Here is a 19,749-nt window from a genome sequence, read left to right as displayed (position 1 = left end):
CTAATGGTAAATTAAACTAGAGGTGTGGGGAATTTTTGTGGATAGTTGACCTGGAGTTTTATCAGAATCTCAAATGCCCCAGGAATCATAATCACCTTCATTTTCTTTTCATACCACGTAAGGGTTACTTTGGTGTAATCAGAGTCAGCTTATGTCACTCTCAGATAATTATTTATGTCAGCAGGGCCTTCTTTAGAAAGAGGGAAGTAACTTCAGTCAGAAATCGCAAAATGTTCAAATATTTTAGAAAGAAAATTAAAGATTAGATGCCAAGATGACCAACTAGATAGCTTCTGCACAGCAAAGAAACCATCAACAGAGTAAACAGAAAACTTACGAAATGGAAGAATATACTTGCAAACTATGCATATGACAATGGCCTAATTTTCACTATCTGTAGAGAACTTAATAAGCAAAAAACAAATAATCCCATTGAAAAGTGGGCAAAGGGCATGAACAGAAGATATACAAGTGGCCAACAAACATATGAAAAATGCTTATATCACTAATCATCAGAGAAATGCATATCAAAACCACAGTAAGATACCATCTCACACCAGTCAGAATGGCTATTATAAAAAAGTCAAAAAATGACAGATACTGGTGAGGCTGAAAAGGGAATGCTTATACACCATTGGTGGTAATGTAAATTAGTCCAGTCATTTTGGAAAGCAGTCTGGAGATTTCTCAAAGAACTTAAAACAGAGTTAACATTTGACCCAGCAATCCCATTACCAGGTACATACTCCCACAAAAATAAATAATTCTACTAAAAAGACACATGCACTCATATGCTTATCACTATTCACAATAGCAAAGATGTGGAATCAACCCAGGTGTCCATCAATGGTAGATTGGATAAAGAAAATGTGGCACATATATACTATAGAATACTATGCAACCCCCAAAAAGAATAAACTCATGTCTTTTGCAGCAACATGAATGGAGCTGGGAGCCATATTCTTAAGTAAATTAACACAGGACTGGAAAACCAAATATTGTACATTTTCATAAGTAAGAGCTAAGCATTCAGCACACGTGGACATATGTATAAATATGGGAACAATAGACCCAGTGGACTACTGGAGGGTAGAGAGAGGGTGGGATGAGTTAAAAAATTATCTATCTTGTACTATGCTCACTATCAGGGTAATGGGATATACCAAACCTAAGCATCATGCAATATTCCCATGTAACAAATCTGTACAAATATCCCTATATCTAAAAGTTGAAATTAAAAAAAAAAAAACTAGAACCATACAACAGACCTCTTCCATCATTAACAGTTTTAGAAATTTGGATAGAATACAAATTAATAGTGAAATCTAGATTTGATATTATGGCTTATCTAGGTTAAGATCAAATATCTTATCCTAGATATTTGATCTTGGTTCTTTCTGATACTGAGGAAACTGTTAAACTTCTCCAGGCTTCTGTTTTCTTATATGCAAAATAAGATAATAATGGTACCTACCGTAGAATCATCCTGAGTGTGAAACACAATATAACATATCCAGTGCTTAGCATAAGGTCTGGCACATGAGAGTGTATTATTCTCCATTCTTCAAATTTATTATTGACAATTTGAGATGGAAGATAAAAGACAAAGAAGAAAGAATACTGTGTTCATCAAGGGAAGAAAAAGCACCTACCCCCCAAAAAAGAGAAGCAACTTGATATAAAATGTAGTTTCTTTAACATTTCTATTATTGATGCCAGAACCTGTTTGTAAACTATTTCAATTGCATTTTCTGTTAAGCCAACCAATTTCTTCTAAGCTACAAGAAATATTACTGTATGTGCAACTAATATTCTAAAGCATTTAGAAATTCAAATATCTACCCATTTCTTTTCACAAGTCTACCATTCACATTAGAACAAGGCATTAAGTTATTTGAAATGATTCACATCTCACAGAGAATGGCCTTTGTAGATCCTTTCTATTTTACTAAGGAAGACTATCTGAAAAATAGATATTTTATTAGGAGGAAAGATGGGAGAAGAAAACAAATTTGGAAACATGGAATTATAATTGAGATTAAAAGCTGTGAATATAATTAAAATAGAATATATTAAGGTTGAAAGAAGATGCCTGGAGGGAAAGGAGTACTCTCAAGGGTTTCTGAGAATGTTGTGCTCACCTGCTAATGTCTCACCTGCCAGGTCTTGACCCTGATGATAAGTTTTGGGGAATGATCTGTCTCTGAAATACTTCTTGACATGGTTTGACTGTGTCCCCACCCCCATAGCTAATCTTGAATTGTAGTTCTCATAATCCCCTTGTGTCACAGGAGGGACCTGATGGAAGGCAATTGAACCACGGGGTCAGTGACCTCCATGCTGTTCTCATGACAGTGAGTTCTCTTGAGAGCTGATGGTTTTATAGAGGCTTTTCCCCACTTTGCTCTGCCCTTCTCCTTGCTGCCACCACATGAAGAAGGACATGTTTGCTTCCACTTCTGCCATGATTGTAAGTTTACTGATGCCTCCCCAGCCATGCTGAACTGTGAGTCTATTAAACCTCTATCTTTTGTAAATTACCCAGTGTAGGGCAATTCTTTACCGCAGTGTGAGAACGGACAAATATACTTCTCAAGTACTTCACACACATGTATGCACACTCCTGTGAGTGCATGCACACTACAACAAAGAGAGTAACTTCTGGAGAACAAGGACACCTATGACAAAAGTTAAATGCAACTCTTTTCATCTTTTTCCTCACGATTGTCTTCAAAATGTTTGTATCAGGAACGACGCTGATAAATTTAGCACTAGGTGTGAGGGAGAGTTAGACAAAGATATACTCCGGTATTCAAAGAGAAGCTTTCTCAGTAGACTAACGGCAGAGTTAATTTTCCTTCAGGGACACGTTTTTTAACAAAGAGAGACAAAGAGAGGGAAACAGAGAGGAAGAGAGAGAGAGAGAAATTAAAACAAAATAGCACTTATATAGGAAGAATATTCTCCAGAGGGAAGAGACATACAGTTTATAATGTCATGCACTTAATTAATTGCAGTTCAAACCATTCTCATTAGGGGTCCATTGTAAACCTACCAGCTTCAACAGTGAAAAGGGAATAATTACAATGAAGTCCAGTCCTTGTCTCCTTATTGAGAGCTTTAAAAACTTTGCCACGGACATCTCAAGAGACTCCTCTCTTCGCTACCCTCCTTTTGTTATCTTTGTATGTAAAAAAATAATGCATTAAAATAAAATTCAATCTTCCCCTTTGGTTTTTCCATACTAACTTTACTACTAATTATATACCTAAACTTCTAGAAAACTCAGGGCACTTTCTGTACTTTAGGTCTAGAGTGATCAAGGGCTGTGTACTTGTCAGGGTTCTGAGTTGCAAACAATAGAAATGATGGATTGACATAAGCAGGAAAAGGAATCCATCAAAAGAATGTAGGATAGAACTCAGAATAAACAGGGAGCTTGAAGAAGTAGACTTGAGCAGAATCCAGTGAAGATAATAAGCAACTTGGAGGCTGGATCAGTCTGCCTGGGACCCTGTTCCTCGCCTGCTGGGCACACACTGCTCTTCATCACACTGTCAGCAGCTACAACTGCCATGCCAATGGCCCTTCCACTCGATAGTGGCACATGTGAGACTGTAGGTCTGAGCCATCCCCTCAAGATTCAAAGTGCTGGGTAGAAACATCAGATTGACTACACTGAGGTTATGGACCCTCCCTCTGTCTGCCAGAGGGGCATGCAGAGGGAATGCATATTCCTGCTCCTGCAGTGGAAGGCTAGGTCCTCTCTCTCACCTATTCTGAGACTCCTCCAAACCAGAAGAGGATTAGATACTGAGTAGCCCAGTATCTACCCAGTCATCTACCCTAAGACCTCACCTCTCTTGACTTCTCATCCCCCCAACTATCCCAAGGACTATGTTTCCTAAATTTCCAAGCAACATGGGTGACAATAATATAAGTCTAAAAACATAAAATAAAATAAGGGACAAAGGATCAGCCTTGTTGGCCAAATGAATTGATCAAAACTATGGTCGCTCACAAAGAAGAACTGAAACCAAAATACTTTTCTGTCCCAGTGCTAAATAATTTGGGGTCAAAGTTTAAGTGCCTGCTTTAATGCTGAGCACATGGAGACCAAGCAAAACTAACTTAGGTACTTGCTCCAGGAAATGTTTGCTTTTGGAAAATAAGGCTGTACATGGCCCGAACCAGCTTATTCAATAAGACTAACAGTTCACTTATCAAGGCTCACTTTGAGACCCTCACTGCTCTTAGAGATCCCACTAATCCAAAACTGCTAGGCTTTAAATTCTGCCTAATGCCAACTATTTTTCCACCTAGCAAGATCAGGCTCCCAGACCTGGCTATAAAACTCTACAAATATCTTCCCTTTACTTCTCCTTTCCTAAATACTACTAAGTTTAAAGGTGATATCCTCCCTTATTTCACTGAGATGAATACTTAGTTTCACTTGGTTCTGCTGGTGATCTCTTTTGGGGAGTCAGTTGCCAATAGAGGAATGGTTATACAAAGTGATCTGGAGATTCTGAAAGGCCCAAGTATCCCCACCTCCCACCATAGTTGCCAAAACTTCCTATTGGATTGCCTACGAGAAACAAAATTTCATGAATTTTTAAAATCTATGTGTAAAATATTCCCAGTACCTCAAACTGTATCTGACTAAGACTCAATACATGAATTTGGATGAATGAAATTATAAATAAATAGTAAATTTTAATGTAATTTTATTGATTGGATAAACATTTATTTTCGTTAAGAGAAACCAACGTGAGAGAAATAACCACAGTTTTGTAAGTCCAAACATTCAAATTATTTTCACATTGTTTTCCAGTTCTCAGCCACGTGCAGGCATATATTTTGCAGTGTTTTAACTTTAACCTGGATATACTTGTGTATTTTGCTTTTCTCTTCAAAACATTCTAAATATTTCCATGTTACCATATACTTATCATAATAATCATCTTAATGACTATATCACAATCCATAAATATACATTTTCACTATCATTCATTCACTGTTTTGCCAACTGCAAGGGATGCTTTGACATATAGAGAAGTTTTATAGAAACACTCTCTTCTCAGTTTTTTCAGTGGATTGAACAGAACATACCAGAATGTATAAGTCAAAATAAGAAGATGTGAGTCCTGGTTATTTGTTGCAGTTAATCCTCTGAAAATCAATTAACCTTGACATTTCTTCTTAAGACAAATGAAGGCTTCTCTGCTTGGGTCTCCTCCATTGAGTATAATTAAGACACTGTGCTAAGGCACTGTGTGCATATGATATACTCTACAGTTGCCAAATCCTAGTCAGAGATACTGTTTCAAACAGTGTAAGTTAAACGAACAAACAAACAAAATGACCCAGACAAGGTCACCAAAGAGAAGAGAATAAAAAAATTGTGTGCACATATGTATTATATCAAGGTTCTTGGTTCCAGGTCTCAATCATACAACTCTATCCAATAGCCTTAAATAAAAGTTACCGTGATCATAGGTTGCTATGTGTTAAAGTCTGCAAATAATACAGTACTTCCAAGCTAAGGGCAAAACCATATGCACGTGCCTTTCTGTTGTTTCACTAAGGTCACAACAGAAACCCCATTTACAGAAGAATGTTTTCTACAAGTACAATTTTTCCACACTGAATTCAATTTTATTCTTTATTTTATTGCTAAAATTGGCAGCGTGATGAACTGGAATAATGCTTGAATGCCAGAAATAGTATTTAAGAATATATAGGAAAGCAATACTGTTTAATTCAATTACTATTTCTAAGAACTAAAATTCTCAAAAGTAAACTCAAATGCTAATTCAAATTACCTAAGATGTTATTACTGCTGGCAAAATATTAGAGTTAGATATACAAATTGTTTAAAATAAACTAACACTTTGAAAATGATAATGCATATATTTTTAAAAAATCAGATCCTTCTCCATACTCCACAACCTGTAATAAATCTGGGAAACAGTTGAGTAATCTGGAAGATGCAGAAGTCCAGAAACACCAGACGCTGCTATTCTCCAACAGATGCTGAAAGGTACTAGGAACCCAAGGACACCATTGAAGACCTACTTACTGGGACTAGGACAACCCCTACGGTCTTTCCAAAAGACCTACTAGCTATGCTCAATGCTCAACTTCCTATTCTGTCAGTCAGAGGACAGGTGGACCAATTACTGAAAATATTTTGGAGTGCTGTTTCATAATCATATGTCAGACAACCACCTGATATAGAGCTTCTTCCTCTCCCTGTGTTCTTTCAACTTCTTATCCCCATGTTGCACTGTGATTTCTCTTCCTTGTCTATCCTTCCACTCTCATTCTTTCCATATTATTCAGTCAGTTTCTCTGGAGCCCTTATTCCATGGCAAACAGGCTTCACTTCATCCTCAGCCTTGCCAGCAAAAAGTCACCCCAGATCCCAACTTCTCTCAAATTTGGCTCTTCACTAAAGATGCCACTTCCCTGTGGTGGATTCAGGGTAGGGTACTCTGGTTCTCAATGCCCTCTCTGGGTCCCAAGATGAAATGGGTGCTCTCCTGGTTACTCACATTTACTTACTTCTCTACCTTCTTGTAAAAACTTCTCATTTGACATCTATGTCAATCAACTCTACTTCCTCGTCTCTGATTTCTGCCAGTCTCTTTGGTTAATTTCTCATTCATTGAAAACTGCCACCTTTTTTAATCATCTTGACAGCTTGAATCCTGCTGCAGTCCTGGGTGACTTTGATGTTGATGTGGAGGCATCACCTTATGCCCCAATCTCTCAATTCCTCAGCTACATCTTTTCCACAGCAGTCACCTTCTTCCCTGACAACCTTCTACGTCTTGAACATACCTTAAATTACCTCTAGCACTTACATCTTAAAGTTCATTTTATCCTCCAGATATGATCTATCTTTTGTTTGCTCAGTTATTCTAATTTCACCTGTTTGATATCATAGAGATTTCTAGAGACCGTGAACACTTTCTATATCGGTATCTTCTTATATTCACTCATTTCCATAACCAGCTAAGTTGCCACAATTCATCATTTCTTTCACTCTTTTTCAAATACCTTCAAATCCCTTGCCTTATTTTTCTTATATTACACCTGCTTTCCAATTTTGGATTAATCCAACTGTTTGCCTTTTCAGTGCTTATATCGTAGCTGCTTAGCACTACTGGAAAATGTTACAAAATCTCACATATTGGGTACATGAAAAGTTAATGGTAAGTTTTATCAACTGTACCTTCAATTGGCATTCTGGTCTAGCCATGTTTTAGCAGTTTTTATTTATCTAAGTGCAGACACTCTACTTTAATCTCATCCCTGGACTTTGACCTGCTGTTCTGTCTTCCTGGTACTGTCTTCTTTTGGTCTCAGGTTAGGTGTCAGTTCCTGACAGGCCAAGGTGAGTTTGCTCCGCAGTGAGATTTCATATTTCTCCATTTGTCTGCAGTCATATTTGTACATTATATAAAACAAACAAGATTATGGTGGTCTACTTTCTTGTATGTGCCCTACTTGATTCAATCCTCTGTGAAAGAAAAGGCTGTGTTTTGTCTTGTTGAGCCTTGGGTCATTAGTGCATATCTCAGTATACAGCAAATATCAGATTCTCACTATTTGTTGGATGAATATAAAGTGAATAGATTAATACATGACTAATGCATGATTGAGGGGATAAGTATATTTACCAGGATCCCTTGCATTTTGACTTTATTGTTTTTAATTCTGTTTTATAATATGTATATAAATACAGGCATACTTGTTTTATTGTGCTTTGCTTGATATGGTTTGGGTATTTATACCCTCTAAATTTAATATTGAGATTTGATTCCCAACGTTGGTGGTGGGCCTAGTGGGAGATGCTTGGGTCATGGGGGCAGAGCCCTCATGAATGGCTTGGTGCCCTCCCTGTGGTCATGAGTTACTGTGAGATCTGATTGTTTAAAGGAATGTCGCATCTGCCCTTCTCTCTTACTCCCTCTCTTGTCATGTGACACAGCTTCTCCCCCTTCACCTTCCGCCATGAATAAAAGCTTCCTGAATCCTCACCAAAAGCCAAGCAGATGACAGTGCCATGCCCAGACACCCTGCTAAACCATGAGCCAAATAAATCTCTCTTCTTTGTAAATTAGCCAGTCACAGGTATTCCTTTATAGCCATGCAAAACAGACTAACACATTGCTTTATTACACTTCACAATATTGTGTTTTTTAAAATTGAATATTGTGGCAACCCTGCGTCAAGCAAGTCTATTGGCATCATTTTTTCCAACAACATGTACTCACTTTGTGTTTCTAAGTCATATTTTGGTATTCTCACAGTATTTTGAACTTTTTCATTATTATTATTTCTGTTATGGTGATCTGTGATGAGTCGTCTTAGATGTTACTATTGTAATTTTTGGGGTGCCACAAACCATGCCCGTGTAAGACAGTAAACTTAATGGATTAAGTTTACTGTCTTAATTAATGGATTAAGTTTACTTAATGGATTAAGTTTACTGTTGCATGTATTCTCACTGCTTCACCAACTGGCCATTCCCCAATTTCTCCCTTTTCCTCAGATCTTCCTATTCCCTGACACATAATAATGTTGAAATTAGACCAATTAATAACCTTACAATGGCCTGTAAGTGTTCAAGTGAAAGGAAGAGTTACAGGTCTCTCGCATTAAGTCAAAAGCTAGACATAATAAGGCTTAGTGAGGAAGACATGTCAAAAGCCAAGATAGGCTTGAAGCCAGGTCTTTTGCACCAGTTAGCCAAGTTGTGAATGCAAAGAAAAAGCTTTTGAAGGAAATTAAAAGTACTACTCCAGTTAACACAGAAATGACAAGAAAGCCAAACAGCCTTATTGATAATCTGCAGAAAGTTTTAGTGGTCTGGATAGAAGATGAAACCAGCCGCAACATTCCCTTAAACCAAAGCCTAATCCCAAGCAAGGCCATAACTCTCTTTAATTCAATGAAGTCTGAGAGAGGTAAGGACTGCAGAAGAAAAGTTGGATGCCAGCAGAGGGTGGTTCATGATGTTTAAAGGAAAGAAACTATCTCCAATACATAAAAGTACAGGGTGCACAAATTACTCATTTAACAAAGCTGCGTAAATACCCTCTGAACCTAAAATAGAAGCTGGAAAAAAAAGAGTGTGAAGTGAAGCAGCAAGTGCTGATGTATAAACTGCATCAATTTATCCAGAAGGTCTAGCTAAGATCTTTGATGAAGGCAGCTACACTAACCAACAGATTTTCAGTGGAGACAAAATAGCCTTCTACTGAGAGAAGATACCATCTACAACTTTCATAGCTAGAGAGGAAAAGTCAATGCCTGGCTTCAAAGTTTCAAAGGAAAATCTGACTCTCCTGGTAGGAGCTAATGCACCTGGTAACTTTAAGTTAAGTCAATGTTCATTTAACATTCCAATAATTCTAGGGCTCTTGAGAATTGTGCTAAATCTACTCTGCCTGGGCTTTATAAATAAAAAATAAGGACTGGATGACAGTATATCTGTTTATAGCATGGTTTACTAAATATTTAAGCACACTGTTGAGACATATTGCTCAGAAAAATGATTCCTTTCAAAATATGACTGCTCATTGACAATGCACCTAGTCACTCAAGAGCTTTGTTGGAGACGTACAAGGAGGTTAATGTTATCATGCTGCTACCACAACATTCATTCTGAAGTCCATGTATCAAGGACTAATTTCAACTTTTAAGTCTTATTATTTAAGAAACACATTTCATAAGGCTATAGCTATGGCAGATACTTATTTCTCTGATGGATCAGGGCAAAGTAAATTGAAAACCTCCTGCATAGGATTCACCATTCTAGATGCCATTAAGAATATTTGTGATCCATAGGCATAGGTCAAAATATCAACATTGGCAACAGTTTGGAAGAAATTGATTCCACCCCTCATGGATGACTCTGAGGAGTTCAAGAGGAGAAAGTAACTGCAGATGTGGTGGAAATTGCAAGAAAACTAGAATTAGAAATGGAACCTGAAGATATAAAGAAATTACTGCAATCTTATGATAAAACTTGAATGAATGAGGAGTTGTTTCTTATGGATGAAGCAAAGAAAGCGGTTTCTTGAGACAGAATCTACTTCTGGTAAAGATTCTGTGAACATTGTTGAAATGGCAACAAAGGATTTAAAATATTATATAAACTTAGTAGACAAACCAGTAGCAGGGTTTAAGAGGATTGACTCCAATTTTGAAAGAAGTTCTACTGTGGGTAAAATGCTATCAAACACCATTGCATGCTACAGAGAAATCATTGATGAAAGGAAGAATCAATGGTTGTGACAATTTTCATTGCTGTGTTATTCTAAGAAATTGTCACAGCCACCCCAATCTTCAGCATCCACCACCTTGATCAGTCAGCAGTCATGAACACTGAGGCAAGACTCTCCACCAGCAAAATGTTTCTGACTCAAAATGTTTCTGAAGGCTCAGACCGTGGTTAGCATATTTTTTTTTAGCAATAAAGTATTTCTTACTTAAGGTATATACATTGTTTTCTTAGAGACAATGCTACTGCACACTACAATATAGTGTAAACGTAACTTTTATATGCACTGGAAGGCCAAAAGGTATGTGTGACTTGCCTTATTGTGATATTTGCTTTATTACAGGGGCCTGGATCTGAACCCACAATATCTCCCAGGTATGTCTGGTATATACCTTCAAGAAATAAAGTTAGTCTGAATTAAATAATGTTGGAGAAATAAGAAAGCCAAAATCACATGTTAACTGAGGCACAGAACAGTTAGTAGAGGAGTAAAGAGGCAGACCACCCTTGAAATATGTGATCAAAAGCTGGGAAAGTTCTAGAAAGTGAATGGTAAAGAAGTATAGTATTTATGTATCATAAACTTTATATTGTAAATATTATTTATATATTATAAATTACATATTTAAAAAGTTTAAGCACTCTAAAGTTTTAAATTTCTACATATAGCTTTCACACAGCAAGGGATATGTGTGTGTGTGTGTGTGTGTGTGTGTGTGTGTGTGTTTATGATAACATTTAGCACTAATCACAATTGTTTAGGAATTACATCACGGTAAAAATTCAGAACCCCTGAGAAAAAGCCCTTCTGGGAATGTGGACAAAGGTCTCACCTTAACGAAGCTCAGAGCCACAAACTTCAGTGTAAATAATGCTAATCTATTAAATAAAGTTAATCCATCATCCAGACATGTTGCATAGATGACTTCAAACAACATGACCAAATAGCATTTATTTTTGTTCAATTCCTCAGATTTGAAATAATCTAAAAATGCCTGGCTCCATCTACTTCCTTTCAACTGGAGGGCAGATTCTAAATGAATGAGAGAAATGGGATGATAAATAATATTTAAATTCTAAGTTCTAGAAAGAATTCTAAGTAGCTAGAATTTTTTTTTTCTTTTTGGTGGGGGGCATGTGTGTTTAACCCAAGAAGTGATATATTTTTTCTATAGTTTGTTTTCTATACACAGTTTTTCAAAGAAACCTTTTGTCATTTTGCATTTCTCATTTATACAGAAAAACAGTTTGATTACTTCATTCTTTAATGAACTTCAACTGAAAAACATTTTTTGTTTTGGATTTCTCCAAGCGATGCACTCTGGTCATATTAAGTTTGAATCAGTATTACACATTATGCAGTACATAATAATTAAACAAATATAATTTGGTCAGAATGTTTTTACCTACTTTTTTCCATAAACACAAATACTGTAAAACAGAATGAAAATGCTTTTAAAGAATTACAAGCTCTCCTTAAACACTTCAGTGATTCACAATTCTGCATTATGTAAGGATGGTCAGGCAGAGCAGTGTTTGTAGCAAAGAAACTATCTGTGGAATGGAACCATTATTATTCAGTGATGGAACTAATCAAAGGAAAGGGCTTTGTTGAGTTCTGCCTTGTGCTTAATATAGTATTGTTCCCTAGCACTTTTCACGGTAAAATACATGCTTCCCTGGGTTCGCTTTAAAAAATATGGGATTCCCCAGCCAATCTATGTTACTAAAACAAGTCACATTGGCACAAGAAAATTTTGAAAATAGGATCCAGTTCCTCTGATGTTGGTGAACACAAAAGTTGCCACCCTCTTCAGTGTTTTTAAGAATGTTGGAGCCTGGTGAAATAGAAGCCTTTGATTTATAAAGGTAAATCTTCCCCTGATACATGTTGCTTTACTGACACACAGATATAAAGTAAAATACTGTGGTATAGTATCAGTCCATTCAGCATATCCTTAATGAGGACACCAGAAAGTACTACAAGAATGAGAAGGTACTGTGATAGCCTGAAAAAGACATTGGAGTTTAATCATGATCTTATTGTTTTGTAAACTGAAGGCATGGCAGATATAGCATAAACCTTTTAGAGATTCTATGATAGGTGAGAAAAAAGTCAGCATTTTTTCACTGCTTATTTTAGATTCAAGAATTGCCCTGATTCTGGAAATACGATGATTTTTATCTAGATATTTTAAAGTGCCTTATCACTCTTAGCCTCTAATTTTAATCTTGAAAATCACAAATTTTGGGCCAGGCATGATGGCTCACGCCTGTAGTCCCAGCACTTTGGGAGGCTGAGGCGGGCAGATTACATAAGGCCAGGAGTTCGAGACCAGCCTAGCCAACATGGAGAAACCCCGTCTCTACTAAAAATGCAACAAAAATAGCCTGGTGTGGTGGGACATGCCTGTAGTCCCAGCTACTTGGGAGGCTGAGGCAGGAGAATCGCTTGAGCCCGGGTGGTGGAGGTTGCAGTGAGACGAGATTGTGCCACTGCACTCCAGCCTGGGTGATGGAGCAAGACTCCTTTTCAAAAACAAAACAAAACAAAAATAATCACAAATTTACAAATTGTAAAGCAAAGACAGATATAATTAAATCAGAACAATGCTTTAAAATGAACGGATTGTGATATTTTGTGAGTATCCCGAGAAGTTTAGATAAACACCACAATAATAAATTGCATTTAAATCAATCAAAACCAAAATAATCCTTTTTTGCATTTAAATCAATCAAAACCAAAGTAAGTTTTGTCTGCTTAGTGTGTATCTTCAAGATTATTGGAAGTATTGTTTCCCAATTTTCGGCATTGATTACTTTTAAAATTTCATCTAGATCAAGAATACTATATTTCTAGAGAACGTTTCACAATCACAGTTATGTGTTTTATTTTCAATTTTGGGAAACTTTGCCTAGCGAGTTATAGCTCTTCCATATAACATTCAATCAGAACTTAGATAAATCTCTTGAAGCTTGAACACATATCCAATATGAAGGTACAGGCTTCATGGTAGACTGTGAAATACAATCTTTAACTTTATAAACCCTTATATCCAAAATATTTAAAATATGAAATGCCCATTAATACCTTCTTAAGTTTAAAAGACCAAATTTGAAAGTTCAGATGTGTCTGATCCAGACTTCCGTTTTTCTTTTTTTATTTTCTGTTTGGATTTTGATTCAGTAACAAATTGCTGAAAATAATCTTTTTTTTAATGTTCACTCTAACGTACTGTTTGTACTCAAGAACACAAGATGAAAAGTGGTTAGTCAAAGAATCCAATGTCTAACTGGCATCTGGGACCAGTCCCTCTGTGAATAGCACACAAATCAAGGAAATAGTTCTGGAAGATCCTTGTAAAATGAACCCTTGTATGACTAAAGTAATTCTCCTCTCTCTGTTGGGTTGTAAAATTTATCCCCAAAAGTGATCATGTGTTCTTTTACATTCCTTTCATTTTCTTTTTTTTTTTATAGGACATAGTGATACGAAGGTACACAGTGTACTTCTGCAGAGAGGTAATAGGATACTTGGATGAGAAAGTGTTTGTAACATTCTCCACCCACCCATATCCCTGAATATACATCTATCCAGAGGTGTGTCATCATGTCACAAGGCGATAAGTTGCCTCTTGGCTCTCATTTTATTACAGCAGATGCAGCAATGACACATAAGTAGAGAGTTTTATTGCTACCCCTTTCTTTGTTCCCATAACTTCCCACCTGTGCACTGGGAATTATTTCCACATGTGTGGCAAGCTAGACTCTCCTTAGATTGTCTAGGGGCACATGGACCACATGGGGGAATGTAAGCCAGTGCCCAAGATAGGACTGAAAGGAGATCCTAATTCTGAGGATTCTGAGCAGGAAACTATTTAGAAGTCAGCAAGGTTGTAGAAGAGGTGAAGCAGAAGTAGGGAGACCACCATTCTCGTTCCAAACATAACTGAACAGCACTTGAAAGCAAGACATGTCTGCGGGAAGATGCCAGATACAGACTTCTGAACACAAATGTCACAAGTCCATAATAACTGTAACTTTCGGAAACAGGAGCCAATTTCTGGTTGACTCCCAAATCTACTAGAACATTCATCTCTACCCCAAGAGTTATTTGTAGAGGATCTCTGAAGCCAATTCCAATAAGTAAACAAACATTAACAACAACAAACATTATTTGTTCTAATATTTTCCCAGTATAGGAGTAGTAGCTTTTGATGTTATATATTAGGTATTTACAATATGTGAAAAACGGGGATAGGTATTATATCATTAGAACAAACCCATGAGGTAGGTGCTCCCATTATTCCTACTTTTGCTTTTGTAAAATTAGGAACTTGGAGTGGTTAAGTACCTTCACAAGGTGGTATGGCGAGTAGGTGGGAGGCAGGACTCAAGTTCAGACCATCTATGTCCAGAGCCCCCATTCTTGTCCACTCCCTACCTGGCTATGAGCCACCATAAGCATGCTGTTGCCTCATTCTCAACTCTTCTCTGCCTGCCCTCTTAGTACTTGGATGTCTTATTTGCTACCATCCAATATTCAAGGGAACAGCTATCCTTGTCTCCAAGTGAAATTGCTCTGTGGGTTAAATGTGATTCTTGTTTTCCCCTTATTAAGTTGGGCCCACTTCTTGCCTTACAGTTTCTTCTCCCTGCTTCACACTTCCCTCATTATTTCATAGGTGCCTAGGGTTACCAACATATTCAAAGTAAACAGAAAGTAAACATTCAAGACACTGTTTAGAACAAAATATTCACTTTATAATACACATGTCTAACAAAAGACTCACGTCTAGAATATACAAAGAGCCCTCAGAAATCAATAAATAAAAGAAAAACTGAACAAATGTCTGAATGAGCATAAGACAAAGAAGATATCCAAATGTTCAATAAACACATCAAAAGGTAAGCGATATTCCTACTCATCAGGGAAATGGTAAATTAAAACCACAGTAAGATACCAGTACACATTCACCAGAATGACCAAAATGAAAAAGACTGAAAATACTAAGTGTTGGTGAGAATATAGAACAACTGTACCTTGTACGTATTGCTGGTGGGAGGGTAAAAGAGTACAACACTTTAGAAAATAAATATTTGCCTCCTTATGACTCAGAAATGCTACTCCTGGGAATATACTCAAAAGAAATGAGTGCATATGTTCACAAAAAGACTGGTATAAGTGTACACAGCAGCTTCATTCATAATCCCCTCAAACTAGAAACAACCTAAATGTTCATTAGTAAGAGAGTAAAAATAAATAAATTATAGTATATTTATGCAATAAAAAGAACAAGCTGCTGAGATATACACAAACATGCATTTCTTTTTTTTTTTTTTTTTAAAAAGAACATTTCGATTAATAGAAGACAGACACAACAAGTACATACGGTATAATTCCATTTATGTGAGGTCCAAGGGGAGGCAAAGTAACCTTTAGTGATAAATTGAGAAATAGGATGGTGACTATGTGAGTGTATAAATACATAATAATTCAAGATGTATAATGCACATAAATTATACCTTAATAAAAAGATTTTATAAAAGGTAATAGATAGAAAATTATTTAGGAAGAAAATATGAAAAACTGACTTTCCAAATTACTTCTATGCCATGTTCATAACATTTCAAGTCACTAAGAGCTGTCTCTCTTACTTCGAGGAAGGTCAGTAAACAACGGTGAAGCCTGAATGAGTCTACCCTGTATGGAAAGTTAGCTGGCAGATGAATTCAGGGTTATAGGCATCCCAGGTCTTAATAATTCTGTTTTGGGTTCATTTACGGTTTCTAAAGTTTGCTAAATCACAACACACACACAATCTAACAGTTTGGGCACATTCAAAAGAAATTGTTAAAAACTGTACATTTGAACACATTCGCATTGCTTGGGAAAAAAACTCAAAGTAGAAATATGGAAGTGTGAATAACTAAAAGTTCTTTTGAACTCAGTCTCTTGACCCAAGTACTTCATGAAGAAGCTAACAGCTGTCATCTACAACACTTATTTTTGCAGGCCAAAGTTTTATTTCAGAAACTAATGATTCTCAGGGCCATACTGTGGCTTTCTAAAGGGGTGGAACAAGTCTCTAGACCCACTGCCTGACACTTGACAAAGCAAGTATCTGGCATACTGATATGCCAGAAGAAAGATCAAAAGGCTATGATGTTAAGAAAGAAAGGAAAATGAATCTGGAGGGCATGAAAAGTCACCTTTATCATCAAAGATTTGCAATTGCTAAGGTCTTGTCTCAGCATAGGTTGACAATGGGACTTAAAGGCATAGTAACCTTTAATAATGGGGAACTGGGCTGGAGACAACTCAGTTAAAATAGGGTAAATTTCCCGTTAGTTCTTCCTGACAGCTGTGAAGGAATCGGGCTCCTAGTTTACTGAAATGGCTGCAGAATATAAGCCCAAACTTTACCTTCTATTTCTCCTTCAAAGCTTCGACATTCCAGAAAAATTATACTCCTGAATTTTCTTTCCTCAATATTCAATTCACAAATCGTTCTGGCTTCCAAATGTAATAACAATACCTTTAATACGTATTTAATTTGGTTCTTGTTGATTGGCCATTATTGTCTATTGTTTCTTTTGAAAAGAACCCCTTGTTCCATCTCTCAAAAAGAAAAACTATTTTCTTCATAATATTGGATAAATTTGTAAATAGTAAGCATGATATTGCTTATATAGTCATTCCTTGGTATATGTAGGGGATTGGTTTCAGGACTATCACATGTACCAAAATTCATGCATACTCAAGTCCTGCAACTGGCCCTCTGGAACCCACATATATGAAAAGTCATTCCATCTGTATACATGAGTTTCACATCCCAAGAATACTATATTTTCCATTTGTGTTTGGTTGAAAGAATCCTCATATAAGGGAACCTGTGCAGTTCAAACCTGTATTGTTCAAAGGTCAATTGTACTTGACTTTTAATGAAGGTGGAAATAAATTTGAATCAACAGAAATGCTGTGATATAGATAATTCTGAACCCTGAAGTTCCTTGGCACTTGGAGACTGTTTTGAGCAATACATTCTCTCTGCCACCCAGGCTGGGGTGCAGTAGCAGGATTTTGACTCACTGCAACCTCTGCCTTCCCAGGCTGAAGCTATCTTCCTGCATCAGCCTCCTGAGTAGTTGGGACCACAAGCACAAGCCATCACACCCAGCTATTTTTTTTTTTTTTTTTTTGTATTTTTGATAGAGGTGGGGTCTTGCCATGTTGCCCAGGCTTGTCTCAAACTCCTGAGCTCAATTAATCCCTGCCTCAGCCTCCCAAAGTGCTGGGATTATGGGCATGAGCCACTGCACCCAGCTCAAGATTTTAGATTACACACAATGTTCAACTACATAGAGATATATTAGGTATATTGCATCATTTTATTTTAAGGGCACATGATATAACACCAACTCAAAATGAGAAATCATGGTTTGCAACCAAAATTTTTGAGATACCAAAGCTAATTGAATACATCAGGGCTTTAAATTAGTACATTCTAATTTTAATTATAATCTCATCTTCCACAAGTGTGAAGAAAGTAAGATAACTATTCTAAGATAACCTGCTGTGTAGTAAACAGTTAATCAGGACTATGTCAATTAAATATAGAAAGGTCTGTTTGAAACACGGGTCTTTAGCAGACTTTAATTTCAGGAGTGATCCACCATTCTCTAAATGGTAAGAGTGGCTCAATTCGCCTAAATTGTCTGTGCAAATAATGTGGTTTATGCTGAATATCCACTTTCCTTCTGGAAATCTGGAACTTTGTATATCCTAGGGAGAGGGTACCTAAGTGACTGGCCTCCAGTAAAAACTCTAGGTACTGAGTCTTTAATAGGCTTCCCTGGTAAAGGCATCCCTGGTGAACACATTTCACATGTATTGTCTTAACTCATTTCCAGAGGAATTAAGTGTATCTTGTCTTACTTCACTTGAGGATTCTTGGAAGCTTACGTTTGGTTTCCTCCAGATTTTGTCCCATCTACCTTCCCCTTTGCTTATTCTGCATTGAATCCTTTTGCTGTGACACATCAGAGCCATGAATATGACTATTTCCTGAATTATGAGAGCTCTCCTAGCAAATCGTTGAACCCAAGGGTGGTCTTGGGAACCCTGGATACACCTGATATCTGTGAATTTTCTACACAGATAGAACAGCAGCAATGTTAATTCCAAAGAAAGGAGAAATAGTTTCAGGGGAACAGCATTTTTCAAAAAATGTTCTGGTCAAGCTGTTATAAAATTCCTATCTGCTTTAGTATGAGTTTGATCAATGTGTATGCATTCTTCTTTAAACACATAGCTCAATTACAACAACAGAAACAAAATATATTTTCTCTTTTCATTGCTTCAGAGTGAATATTTGTTGTCTTATTATTTATCTAGTAGTATTTTCCTCATGCCTTTTCCTAACACAGGTCCCTTAGACTGGTCAATAACAAGTAAAACAGCTAAATTCAGTATCTTTGAGTTGAGTTACTAGTCAAATTTCCTCTGAGCATAACCTTCCTAACTTTAACAAGATCCAAAAAGGCATTTTCCCCAGAGATGCCTTTAACTTGGCAGACAACGTGGGAGCATCACATTTGTAGCATAGTAATTGTTTTGTTCTTGTAAAAGTTTTAGCAAATGTTCAAGAGTCTATATATGTATGGCCGACTGGCTTCATCCTCTTTCCTTTCTATCCAGGCTTCTTAAAAATGCGGGTGGTCACAAGAACAAATAATGGATATGCCCAATATCCTTACTTTCTTTCACAATTTTTAACCTAGTGACATTGCTTTAAAGTATAAAACCATATTGATAAACAATACGAAAAAGAATCAAAACAAAAACCATACCCTGCAAAGTAGGAAATAAAAATGTTACACGATGGAGATGTGGCTGTGGCTGACTCCTCTGTAAGTACTAACACTAAATAAATTTACCTTATACTGGGAGCTGAAATGGCAATCTGGTAAGCAATACTGCAAAATGTCAAAGGCAAAATTTTTAGACTCATGAATACCACTGCATATTTCTTTTGATTCTAATTACAGTACAATCTATTCTTGATGCCAAATTCATTTTGCATCAATGAACATTTCCTATTGTTTCTAGACATGTATCACTACACGGTAATTTGTCTATTAGTTCTCATTTGTTAAAATTTTTTCTATCAAGTCACATACGGCCAATATTGATTTTCCAAGTCCAACTGCCCTTTTGCAAATGTTTATTAGCATTCACCAATACATTTTCAGCTCTTCTTTGTAAAACAATTTCACTAAAATGTCTTCTCCTGCAGATATAGATATGTCACCTGAGAAATTCATCCCCCTTTTTTTTTTACTCTAGAAACCCCATTGTTCTCCCACTCAAATCAAGCAATGAGCCACAAAAACTCAAAAGACCACAGATAACAATCACATCTAAAATATAAAATGGGGAAGTGACATCT

At 36.6% G+C, this 19,749-nt stretch overlaps 1 protein-coding gene across 4 annotated transcripts in view; it reads right to left on the bottom strand.

Moving 5' to 3' along the window:
* The window catches only part of PDE4D (phosphodiesterase 4D), a 1,617,209-nt gene that overhangs the window by 1,050,728 nt on the left and 546,732 nt on the right, over positions 1 to 19,749 (bottom strand). The window lies entirely within an intron of this gene.

Source organism: Piliocolobus tephrosceles, chromosome 4, assembly GCF_002776525.5.
Source record: "Piliocolobus tephrosceles isolate RC106 chromosome 4, ASM277652v3, whole genome shotgun sequence".
Taxonomy (NCBI): domain Eukaryota; kingdom Metazoa; phylum Chordata; class Mammalia; order Primates; family Cercopithecidae; genus Piliocolobus; species Piliocolobus tephrosceles.
The sequence above is the reverse complement of the archived record's forward strand: the minus strand, read 5'-3'. Positions and strand labels throughout refer to the sequence as shown.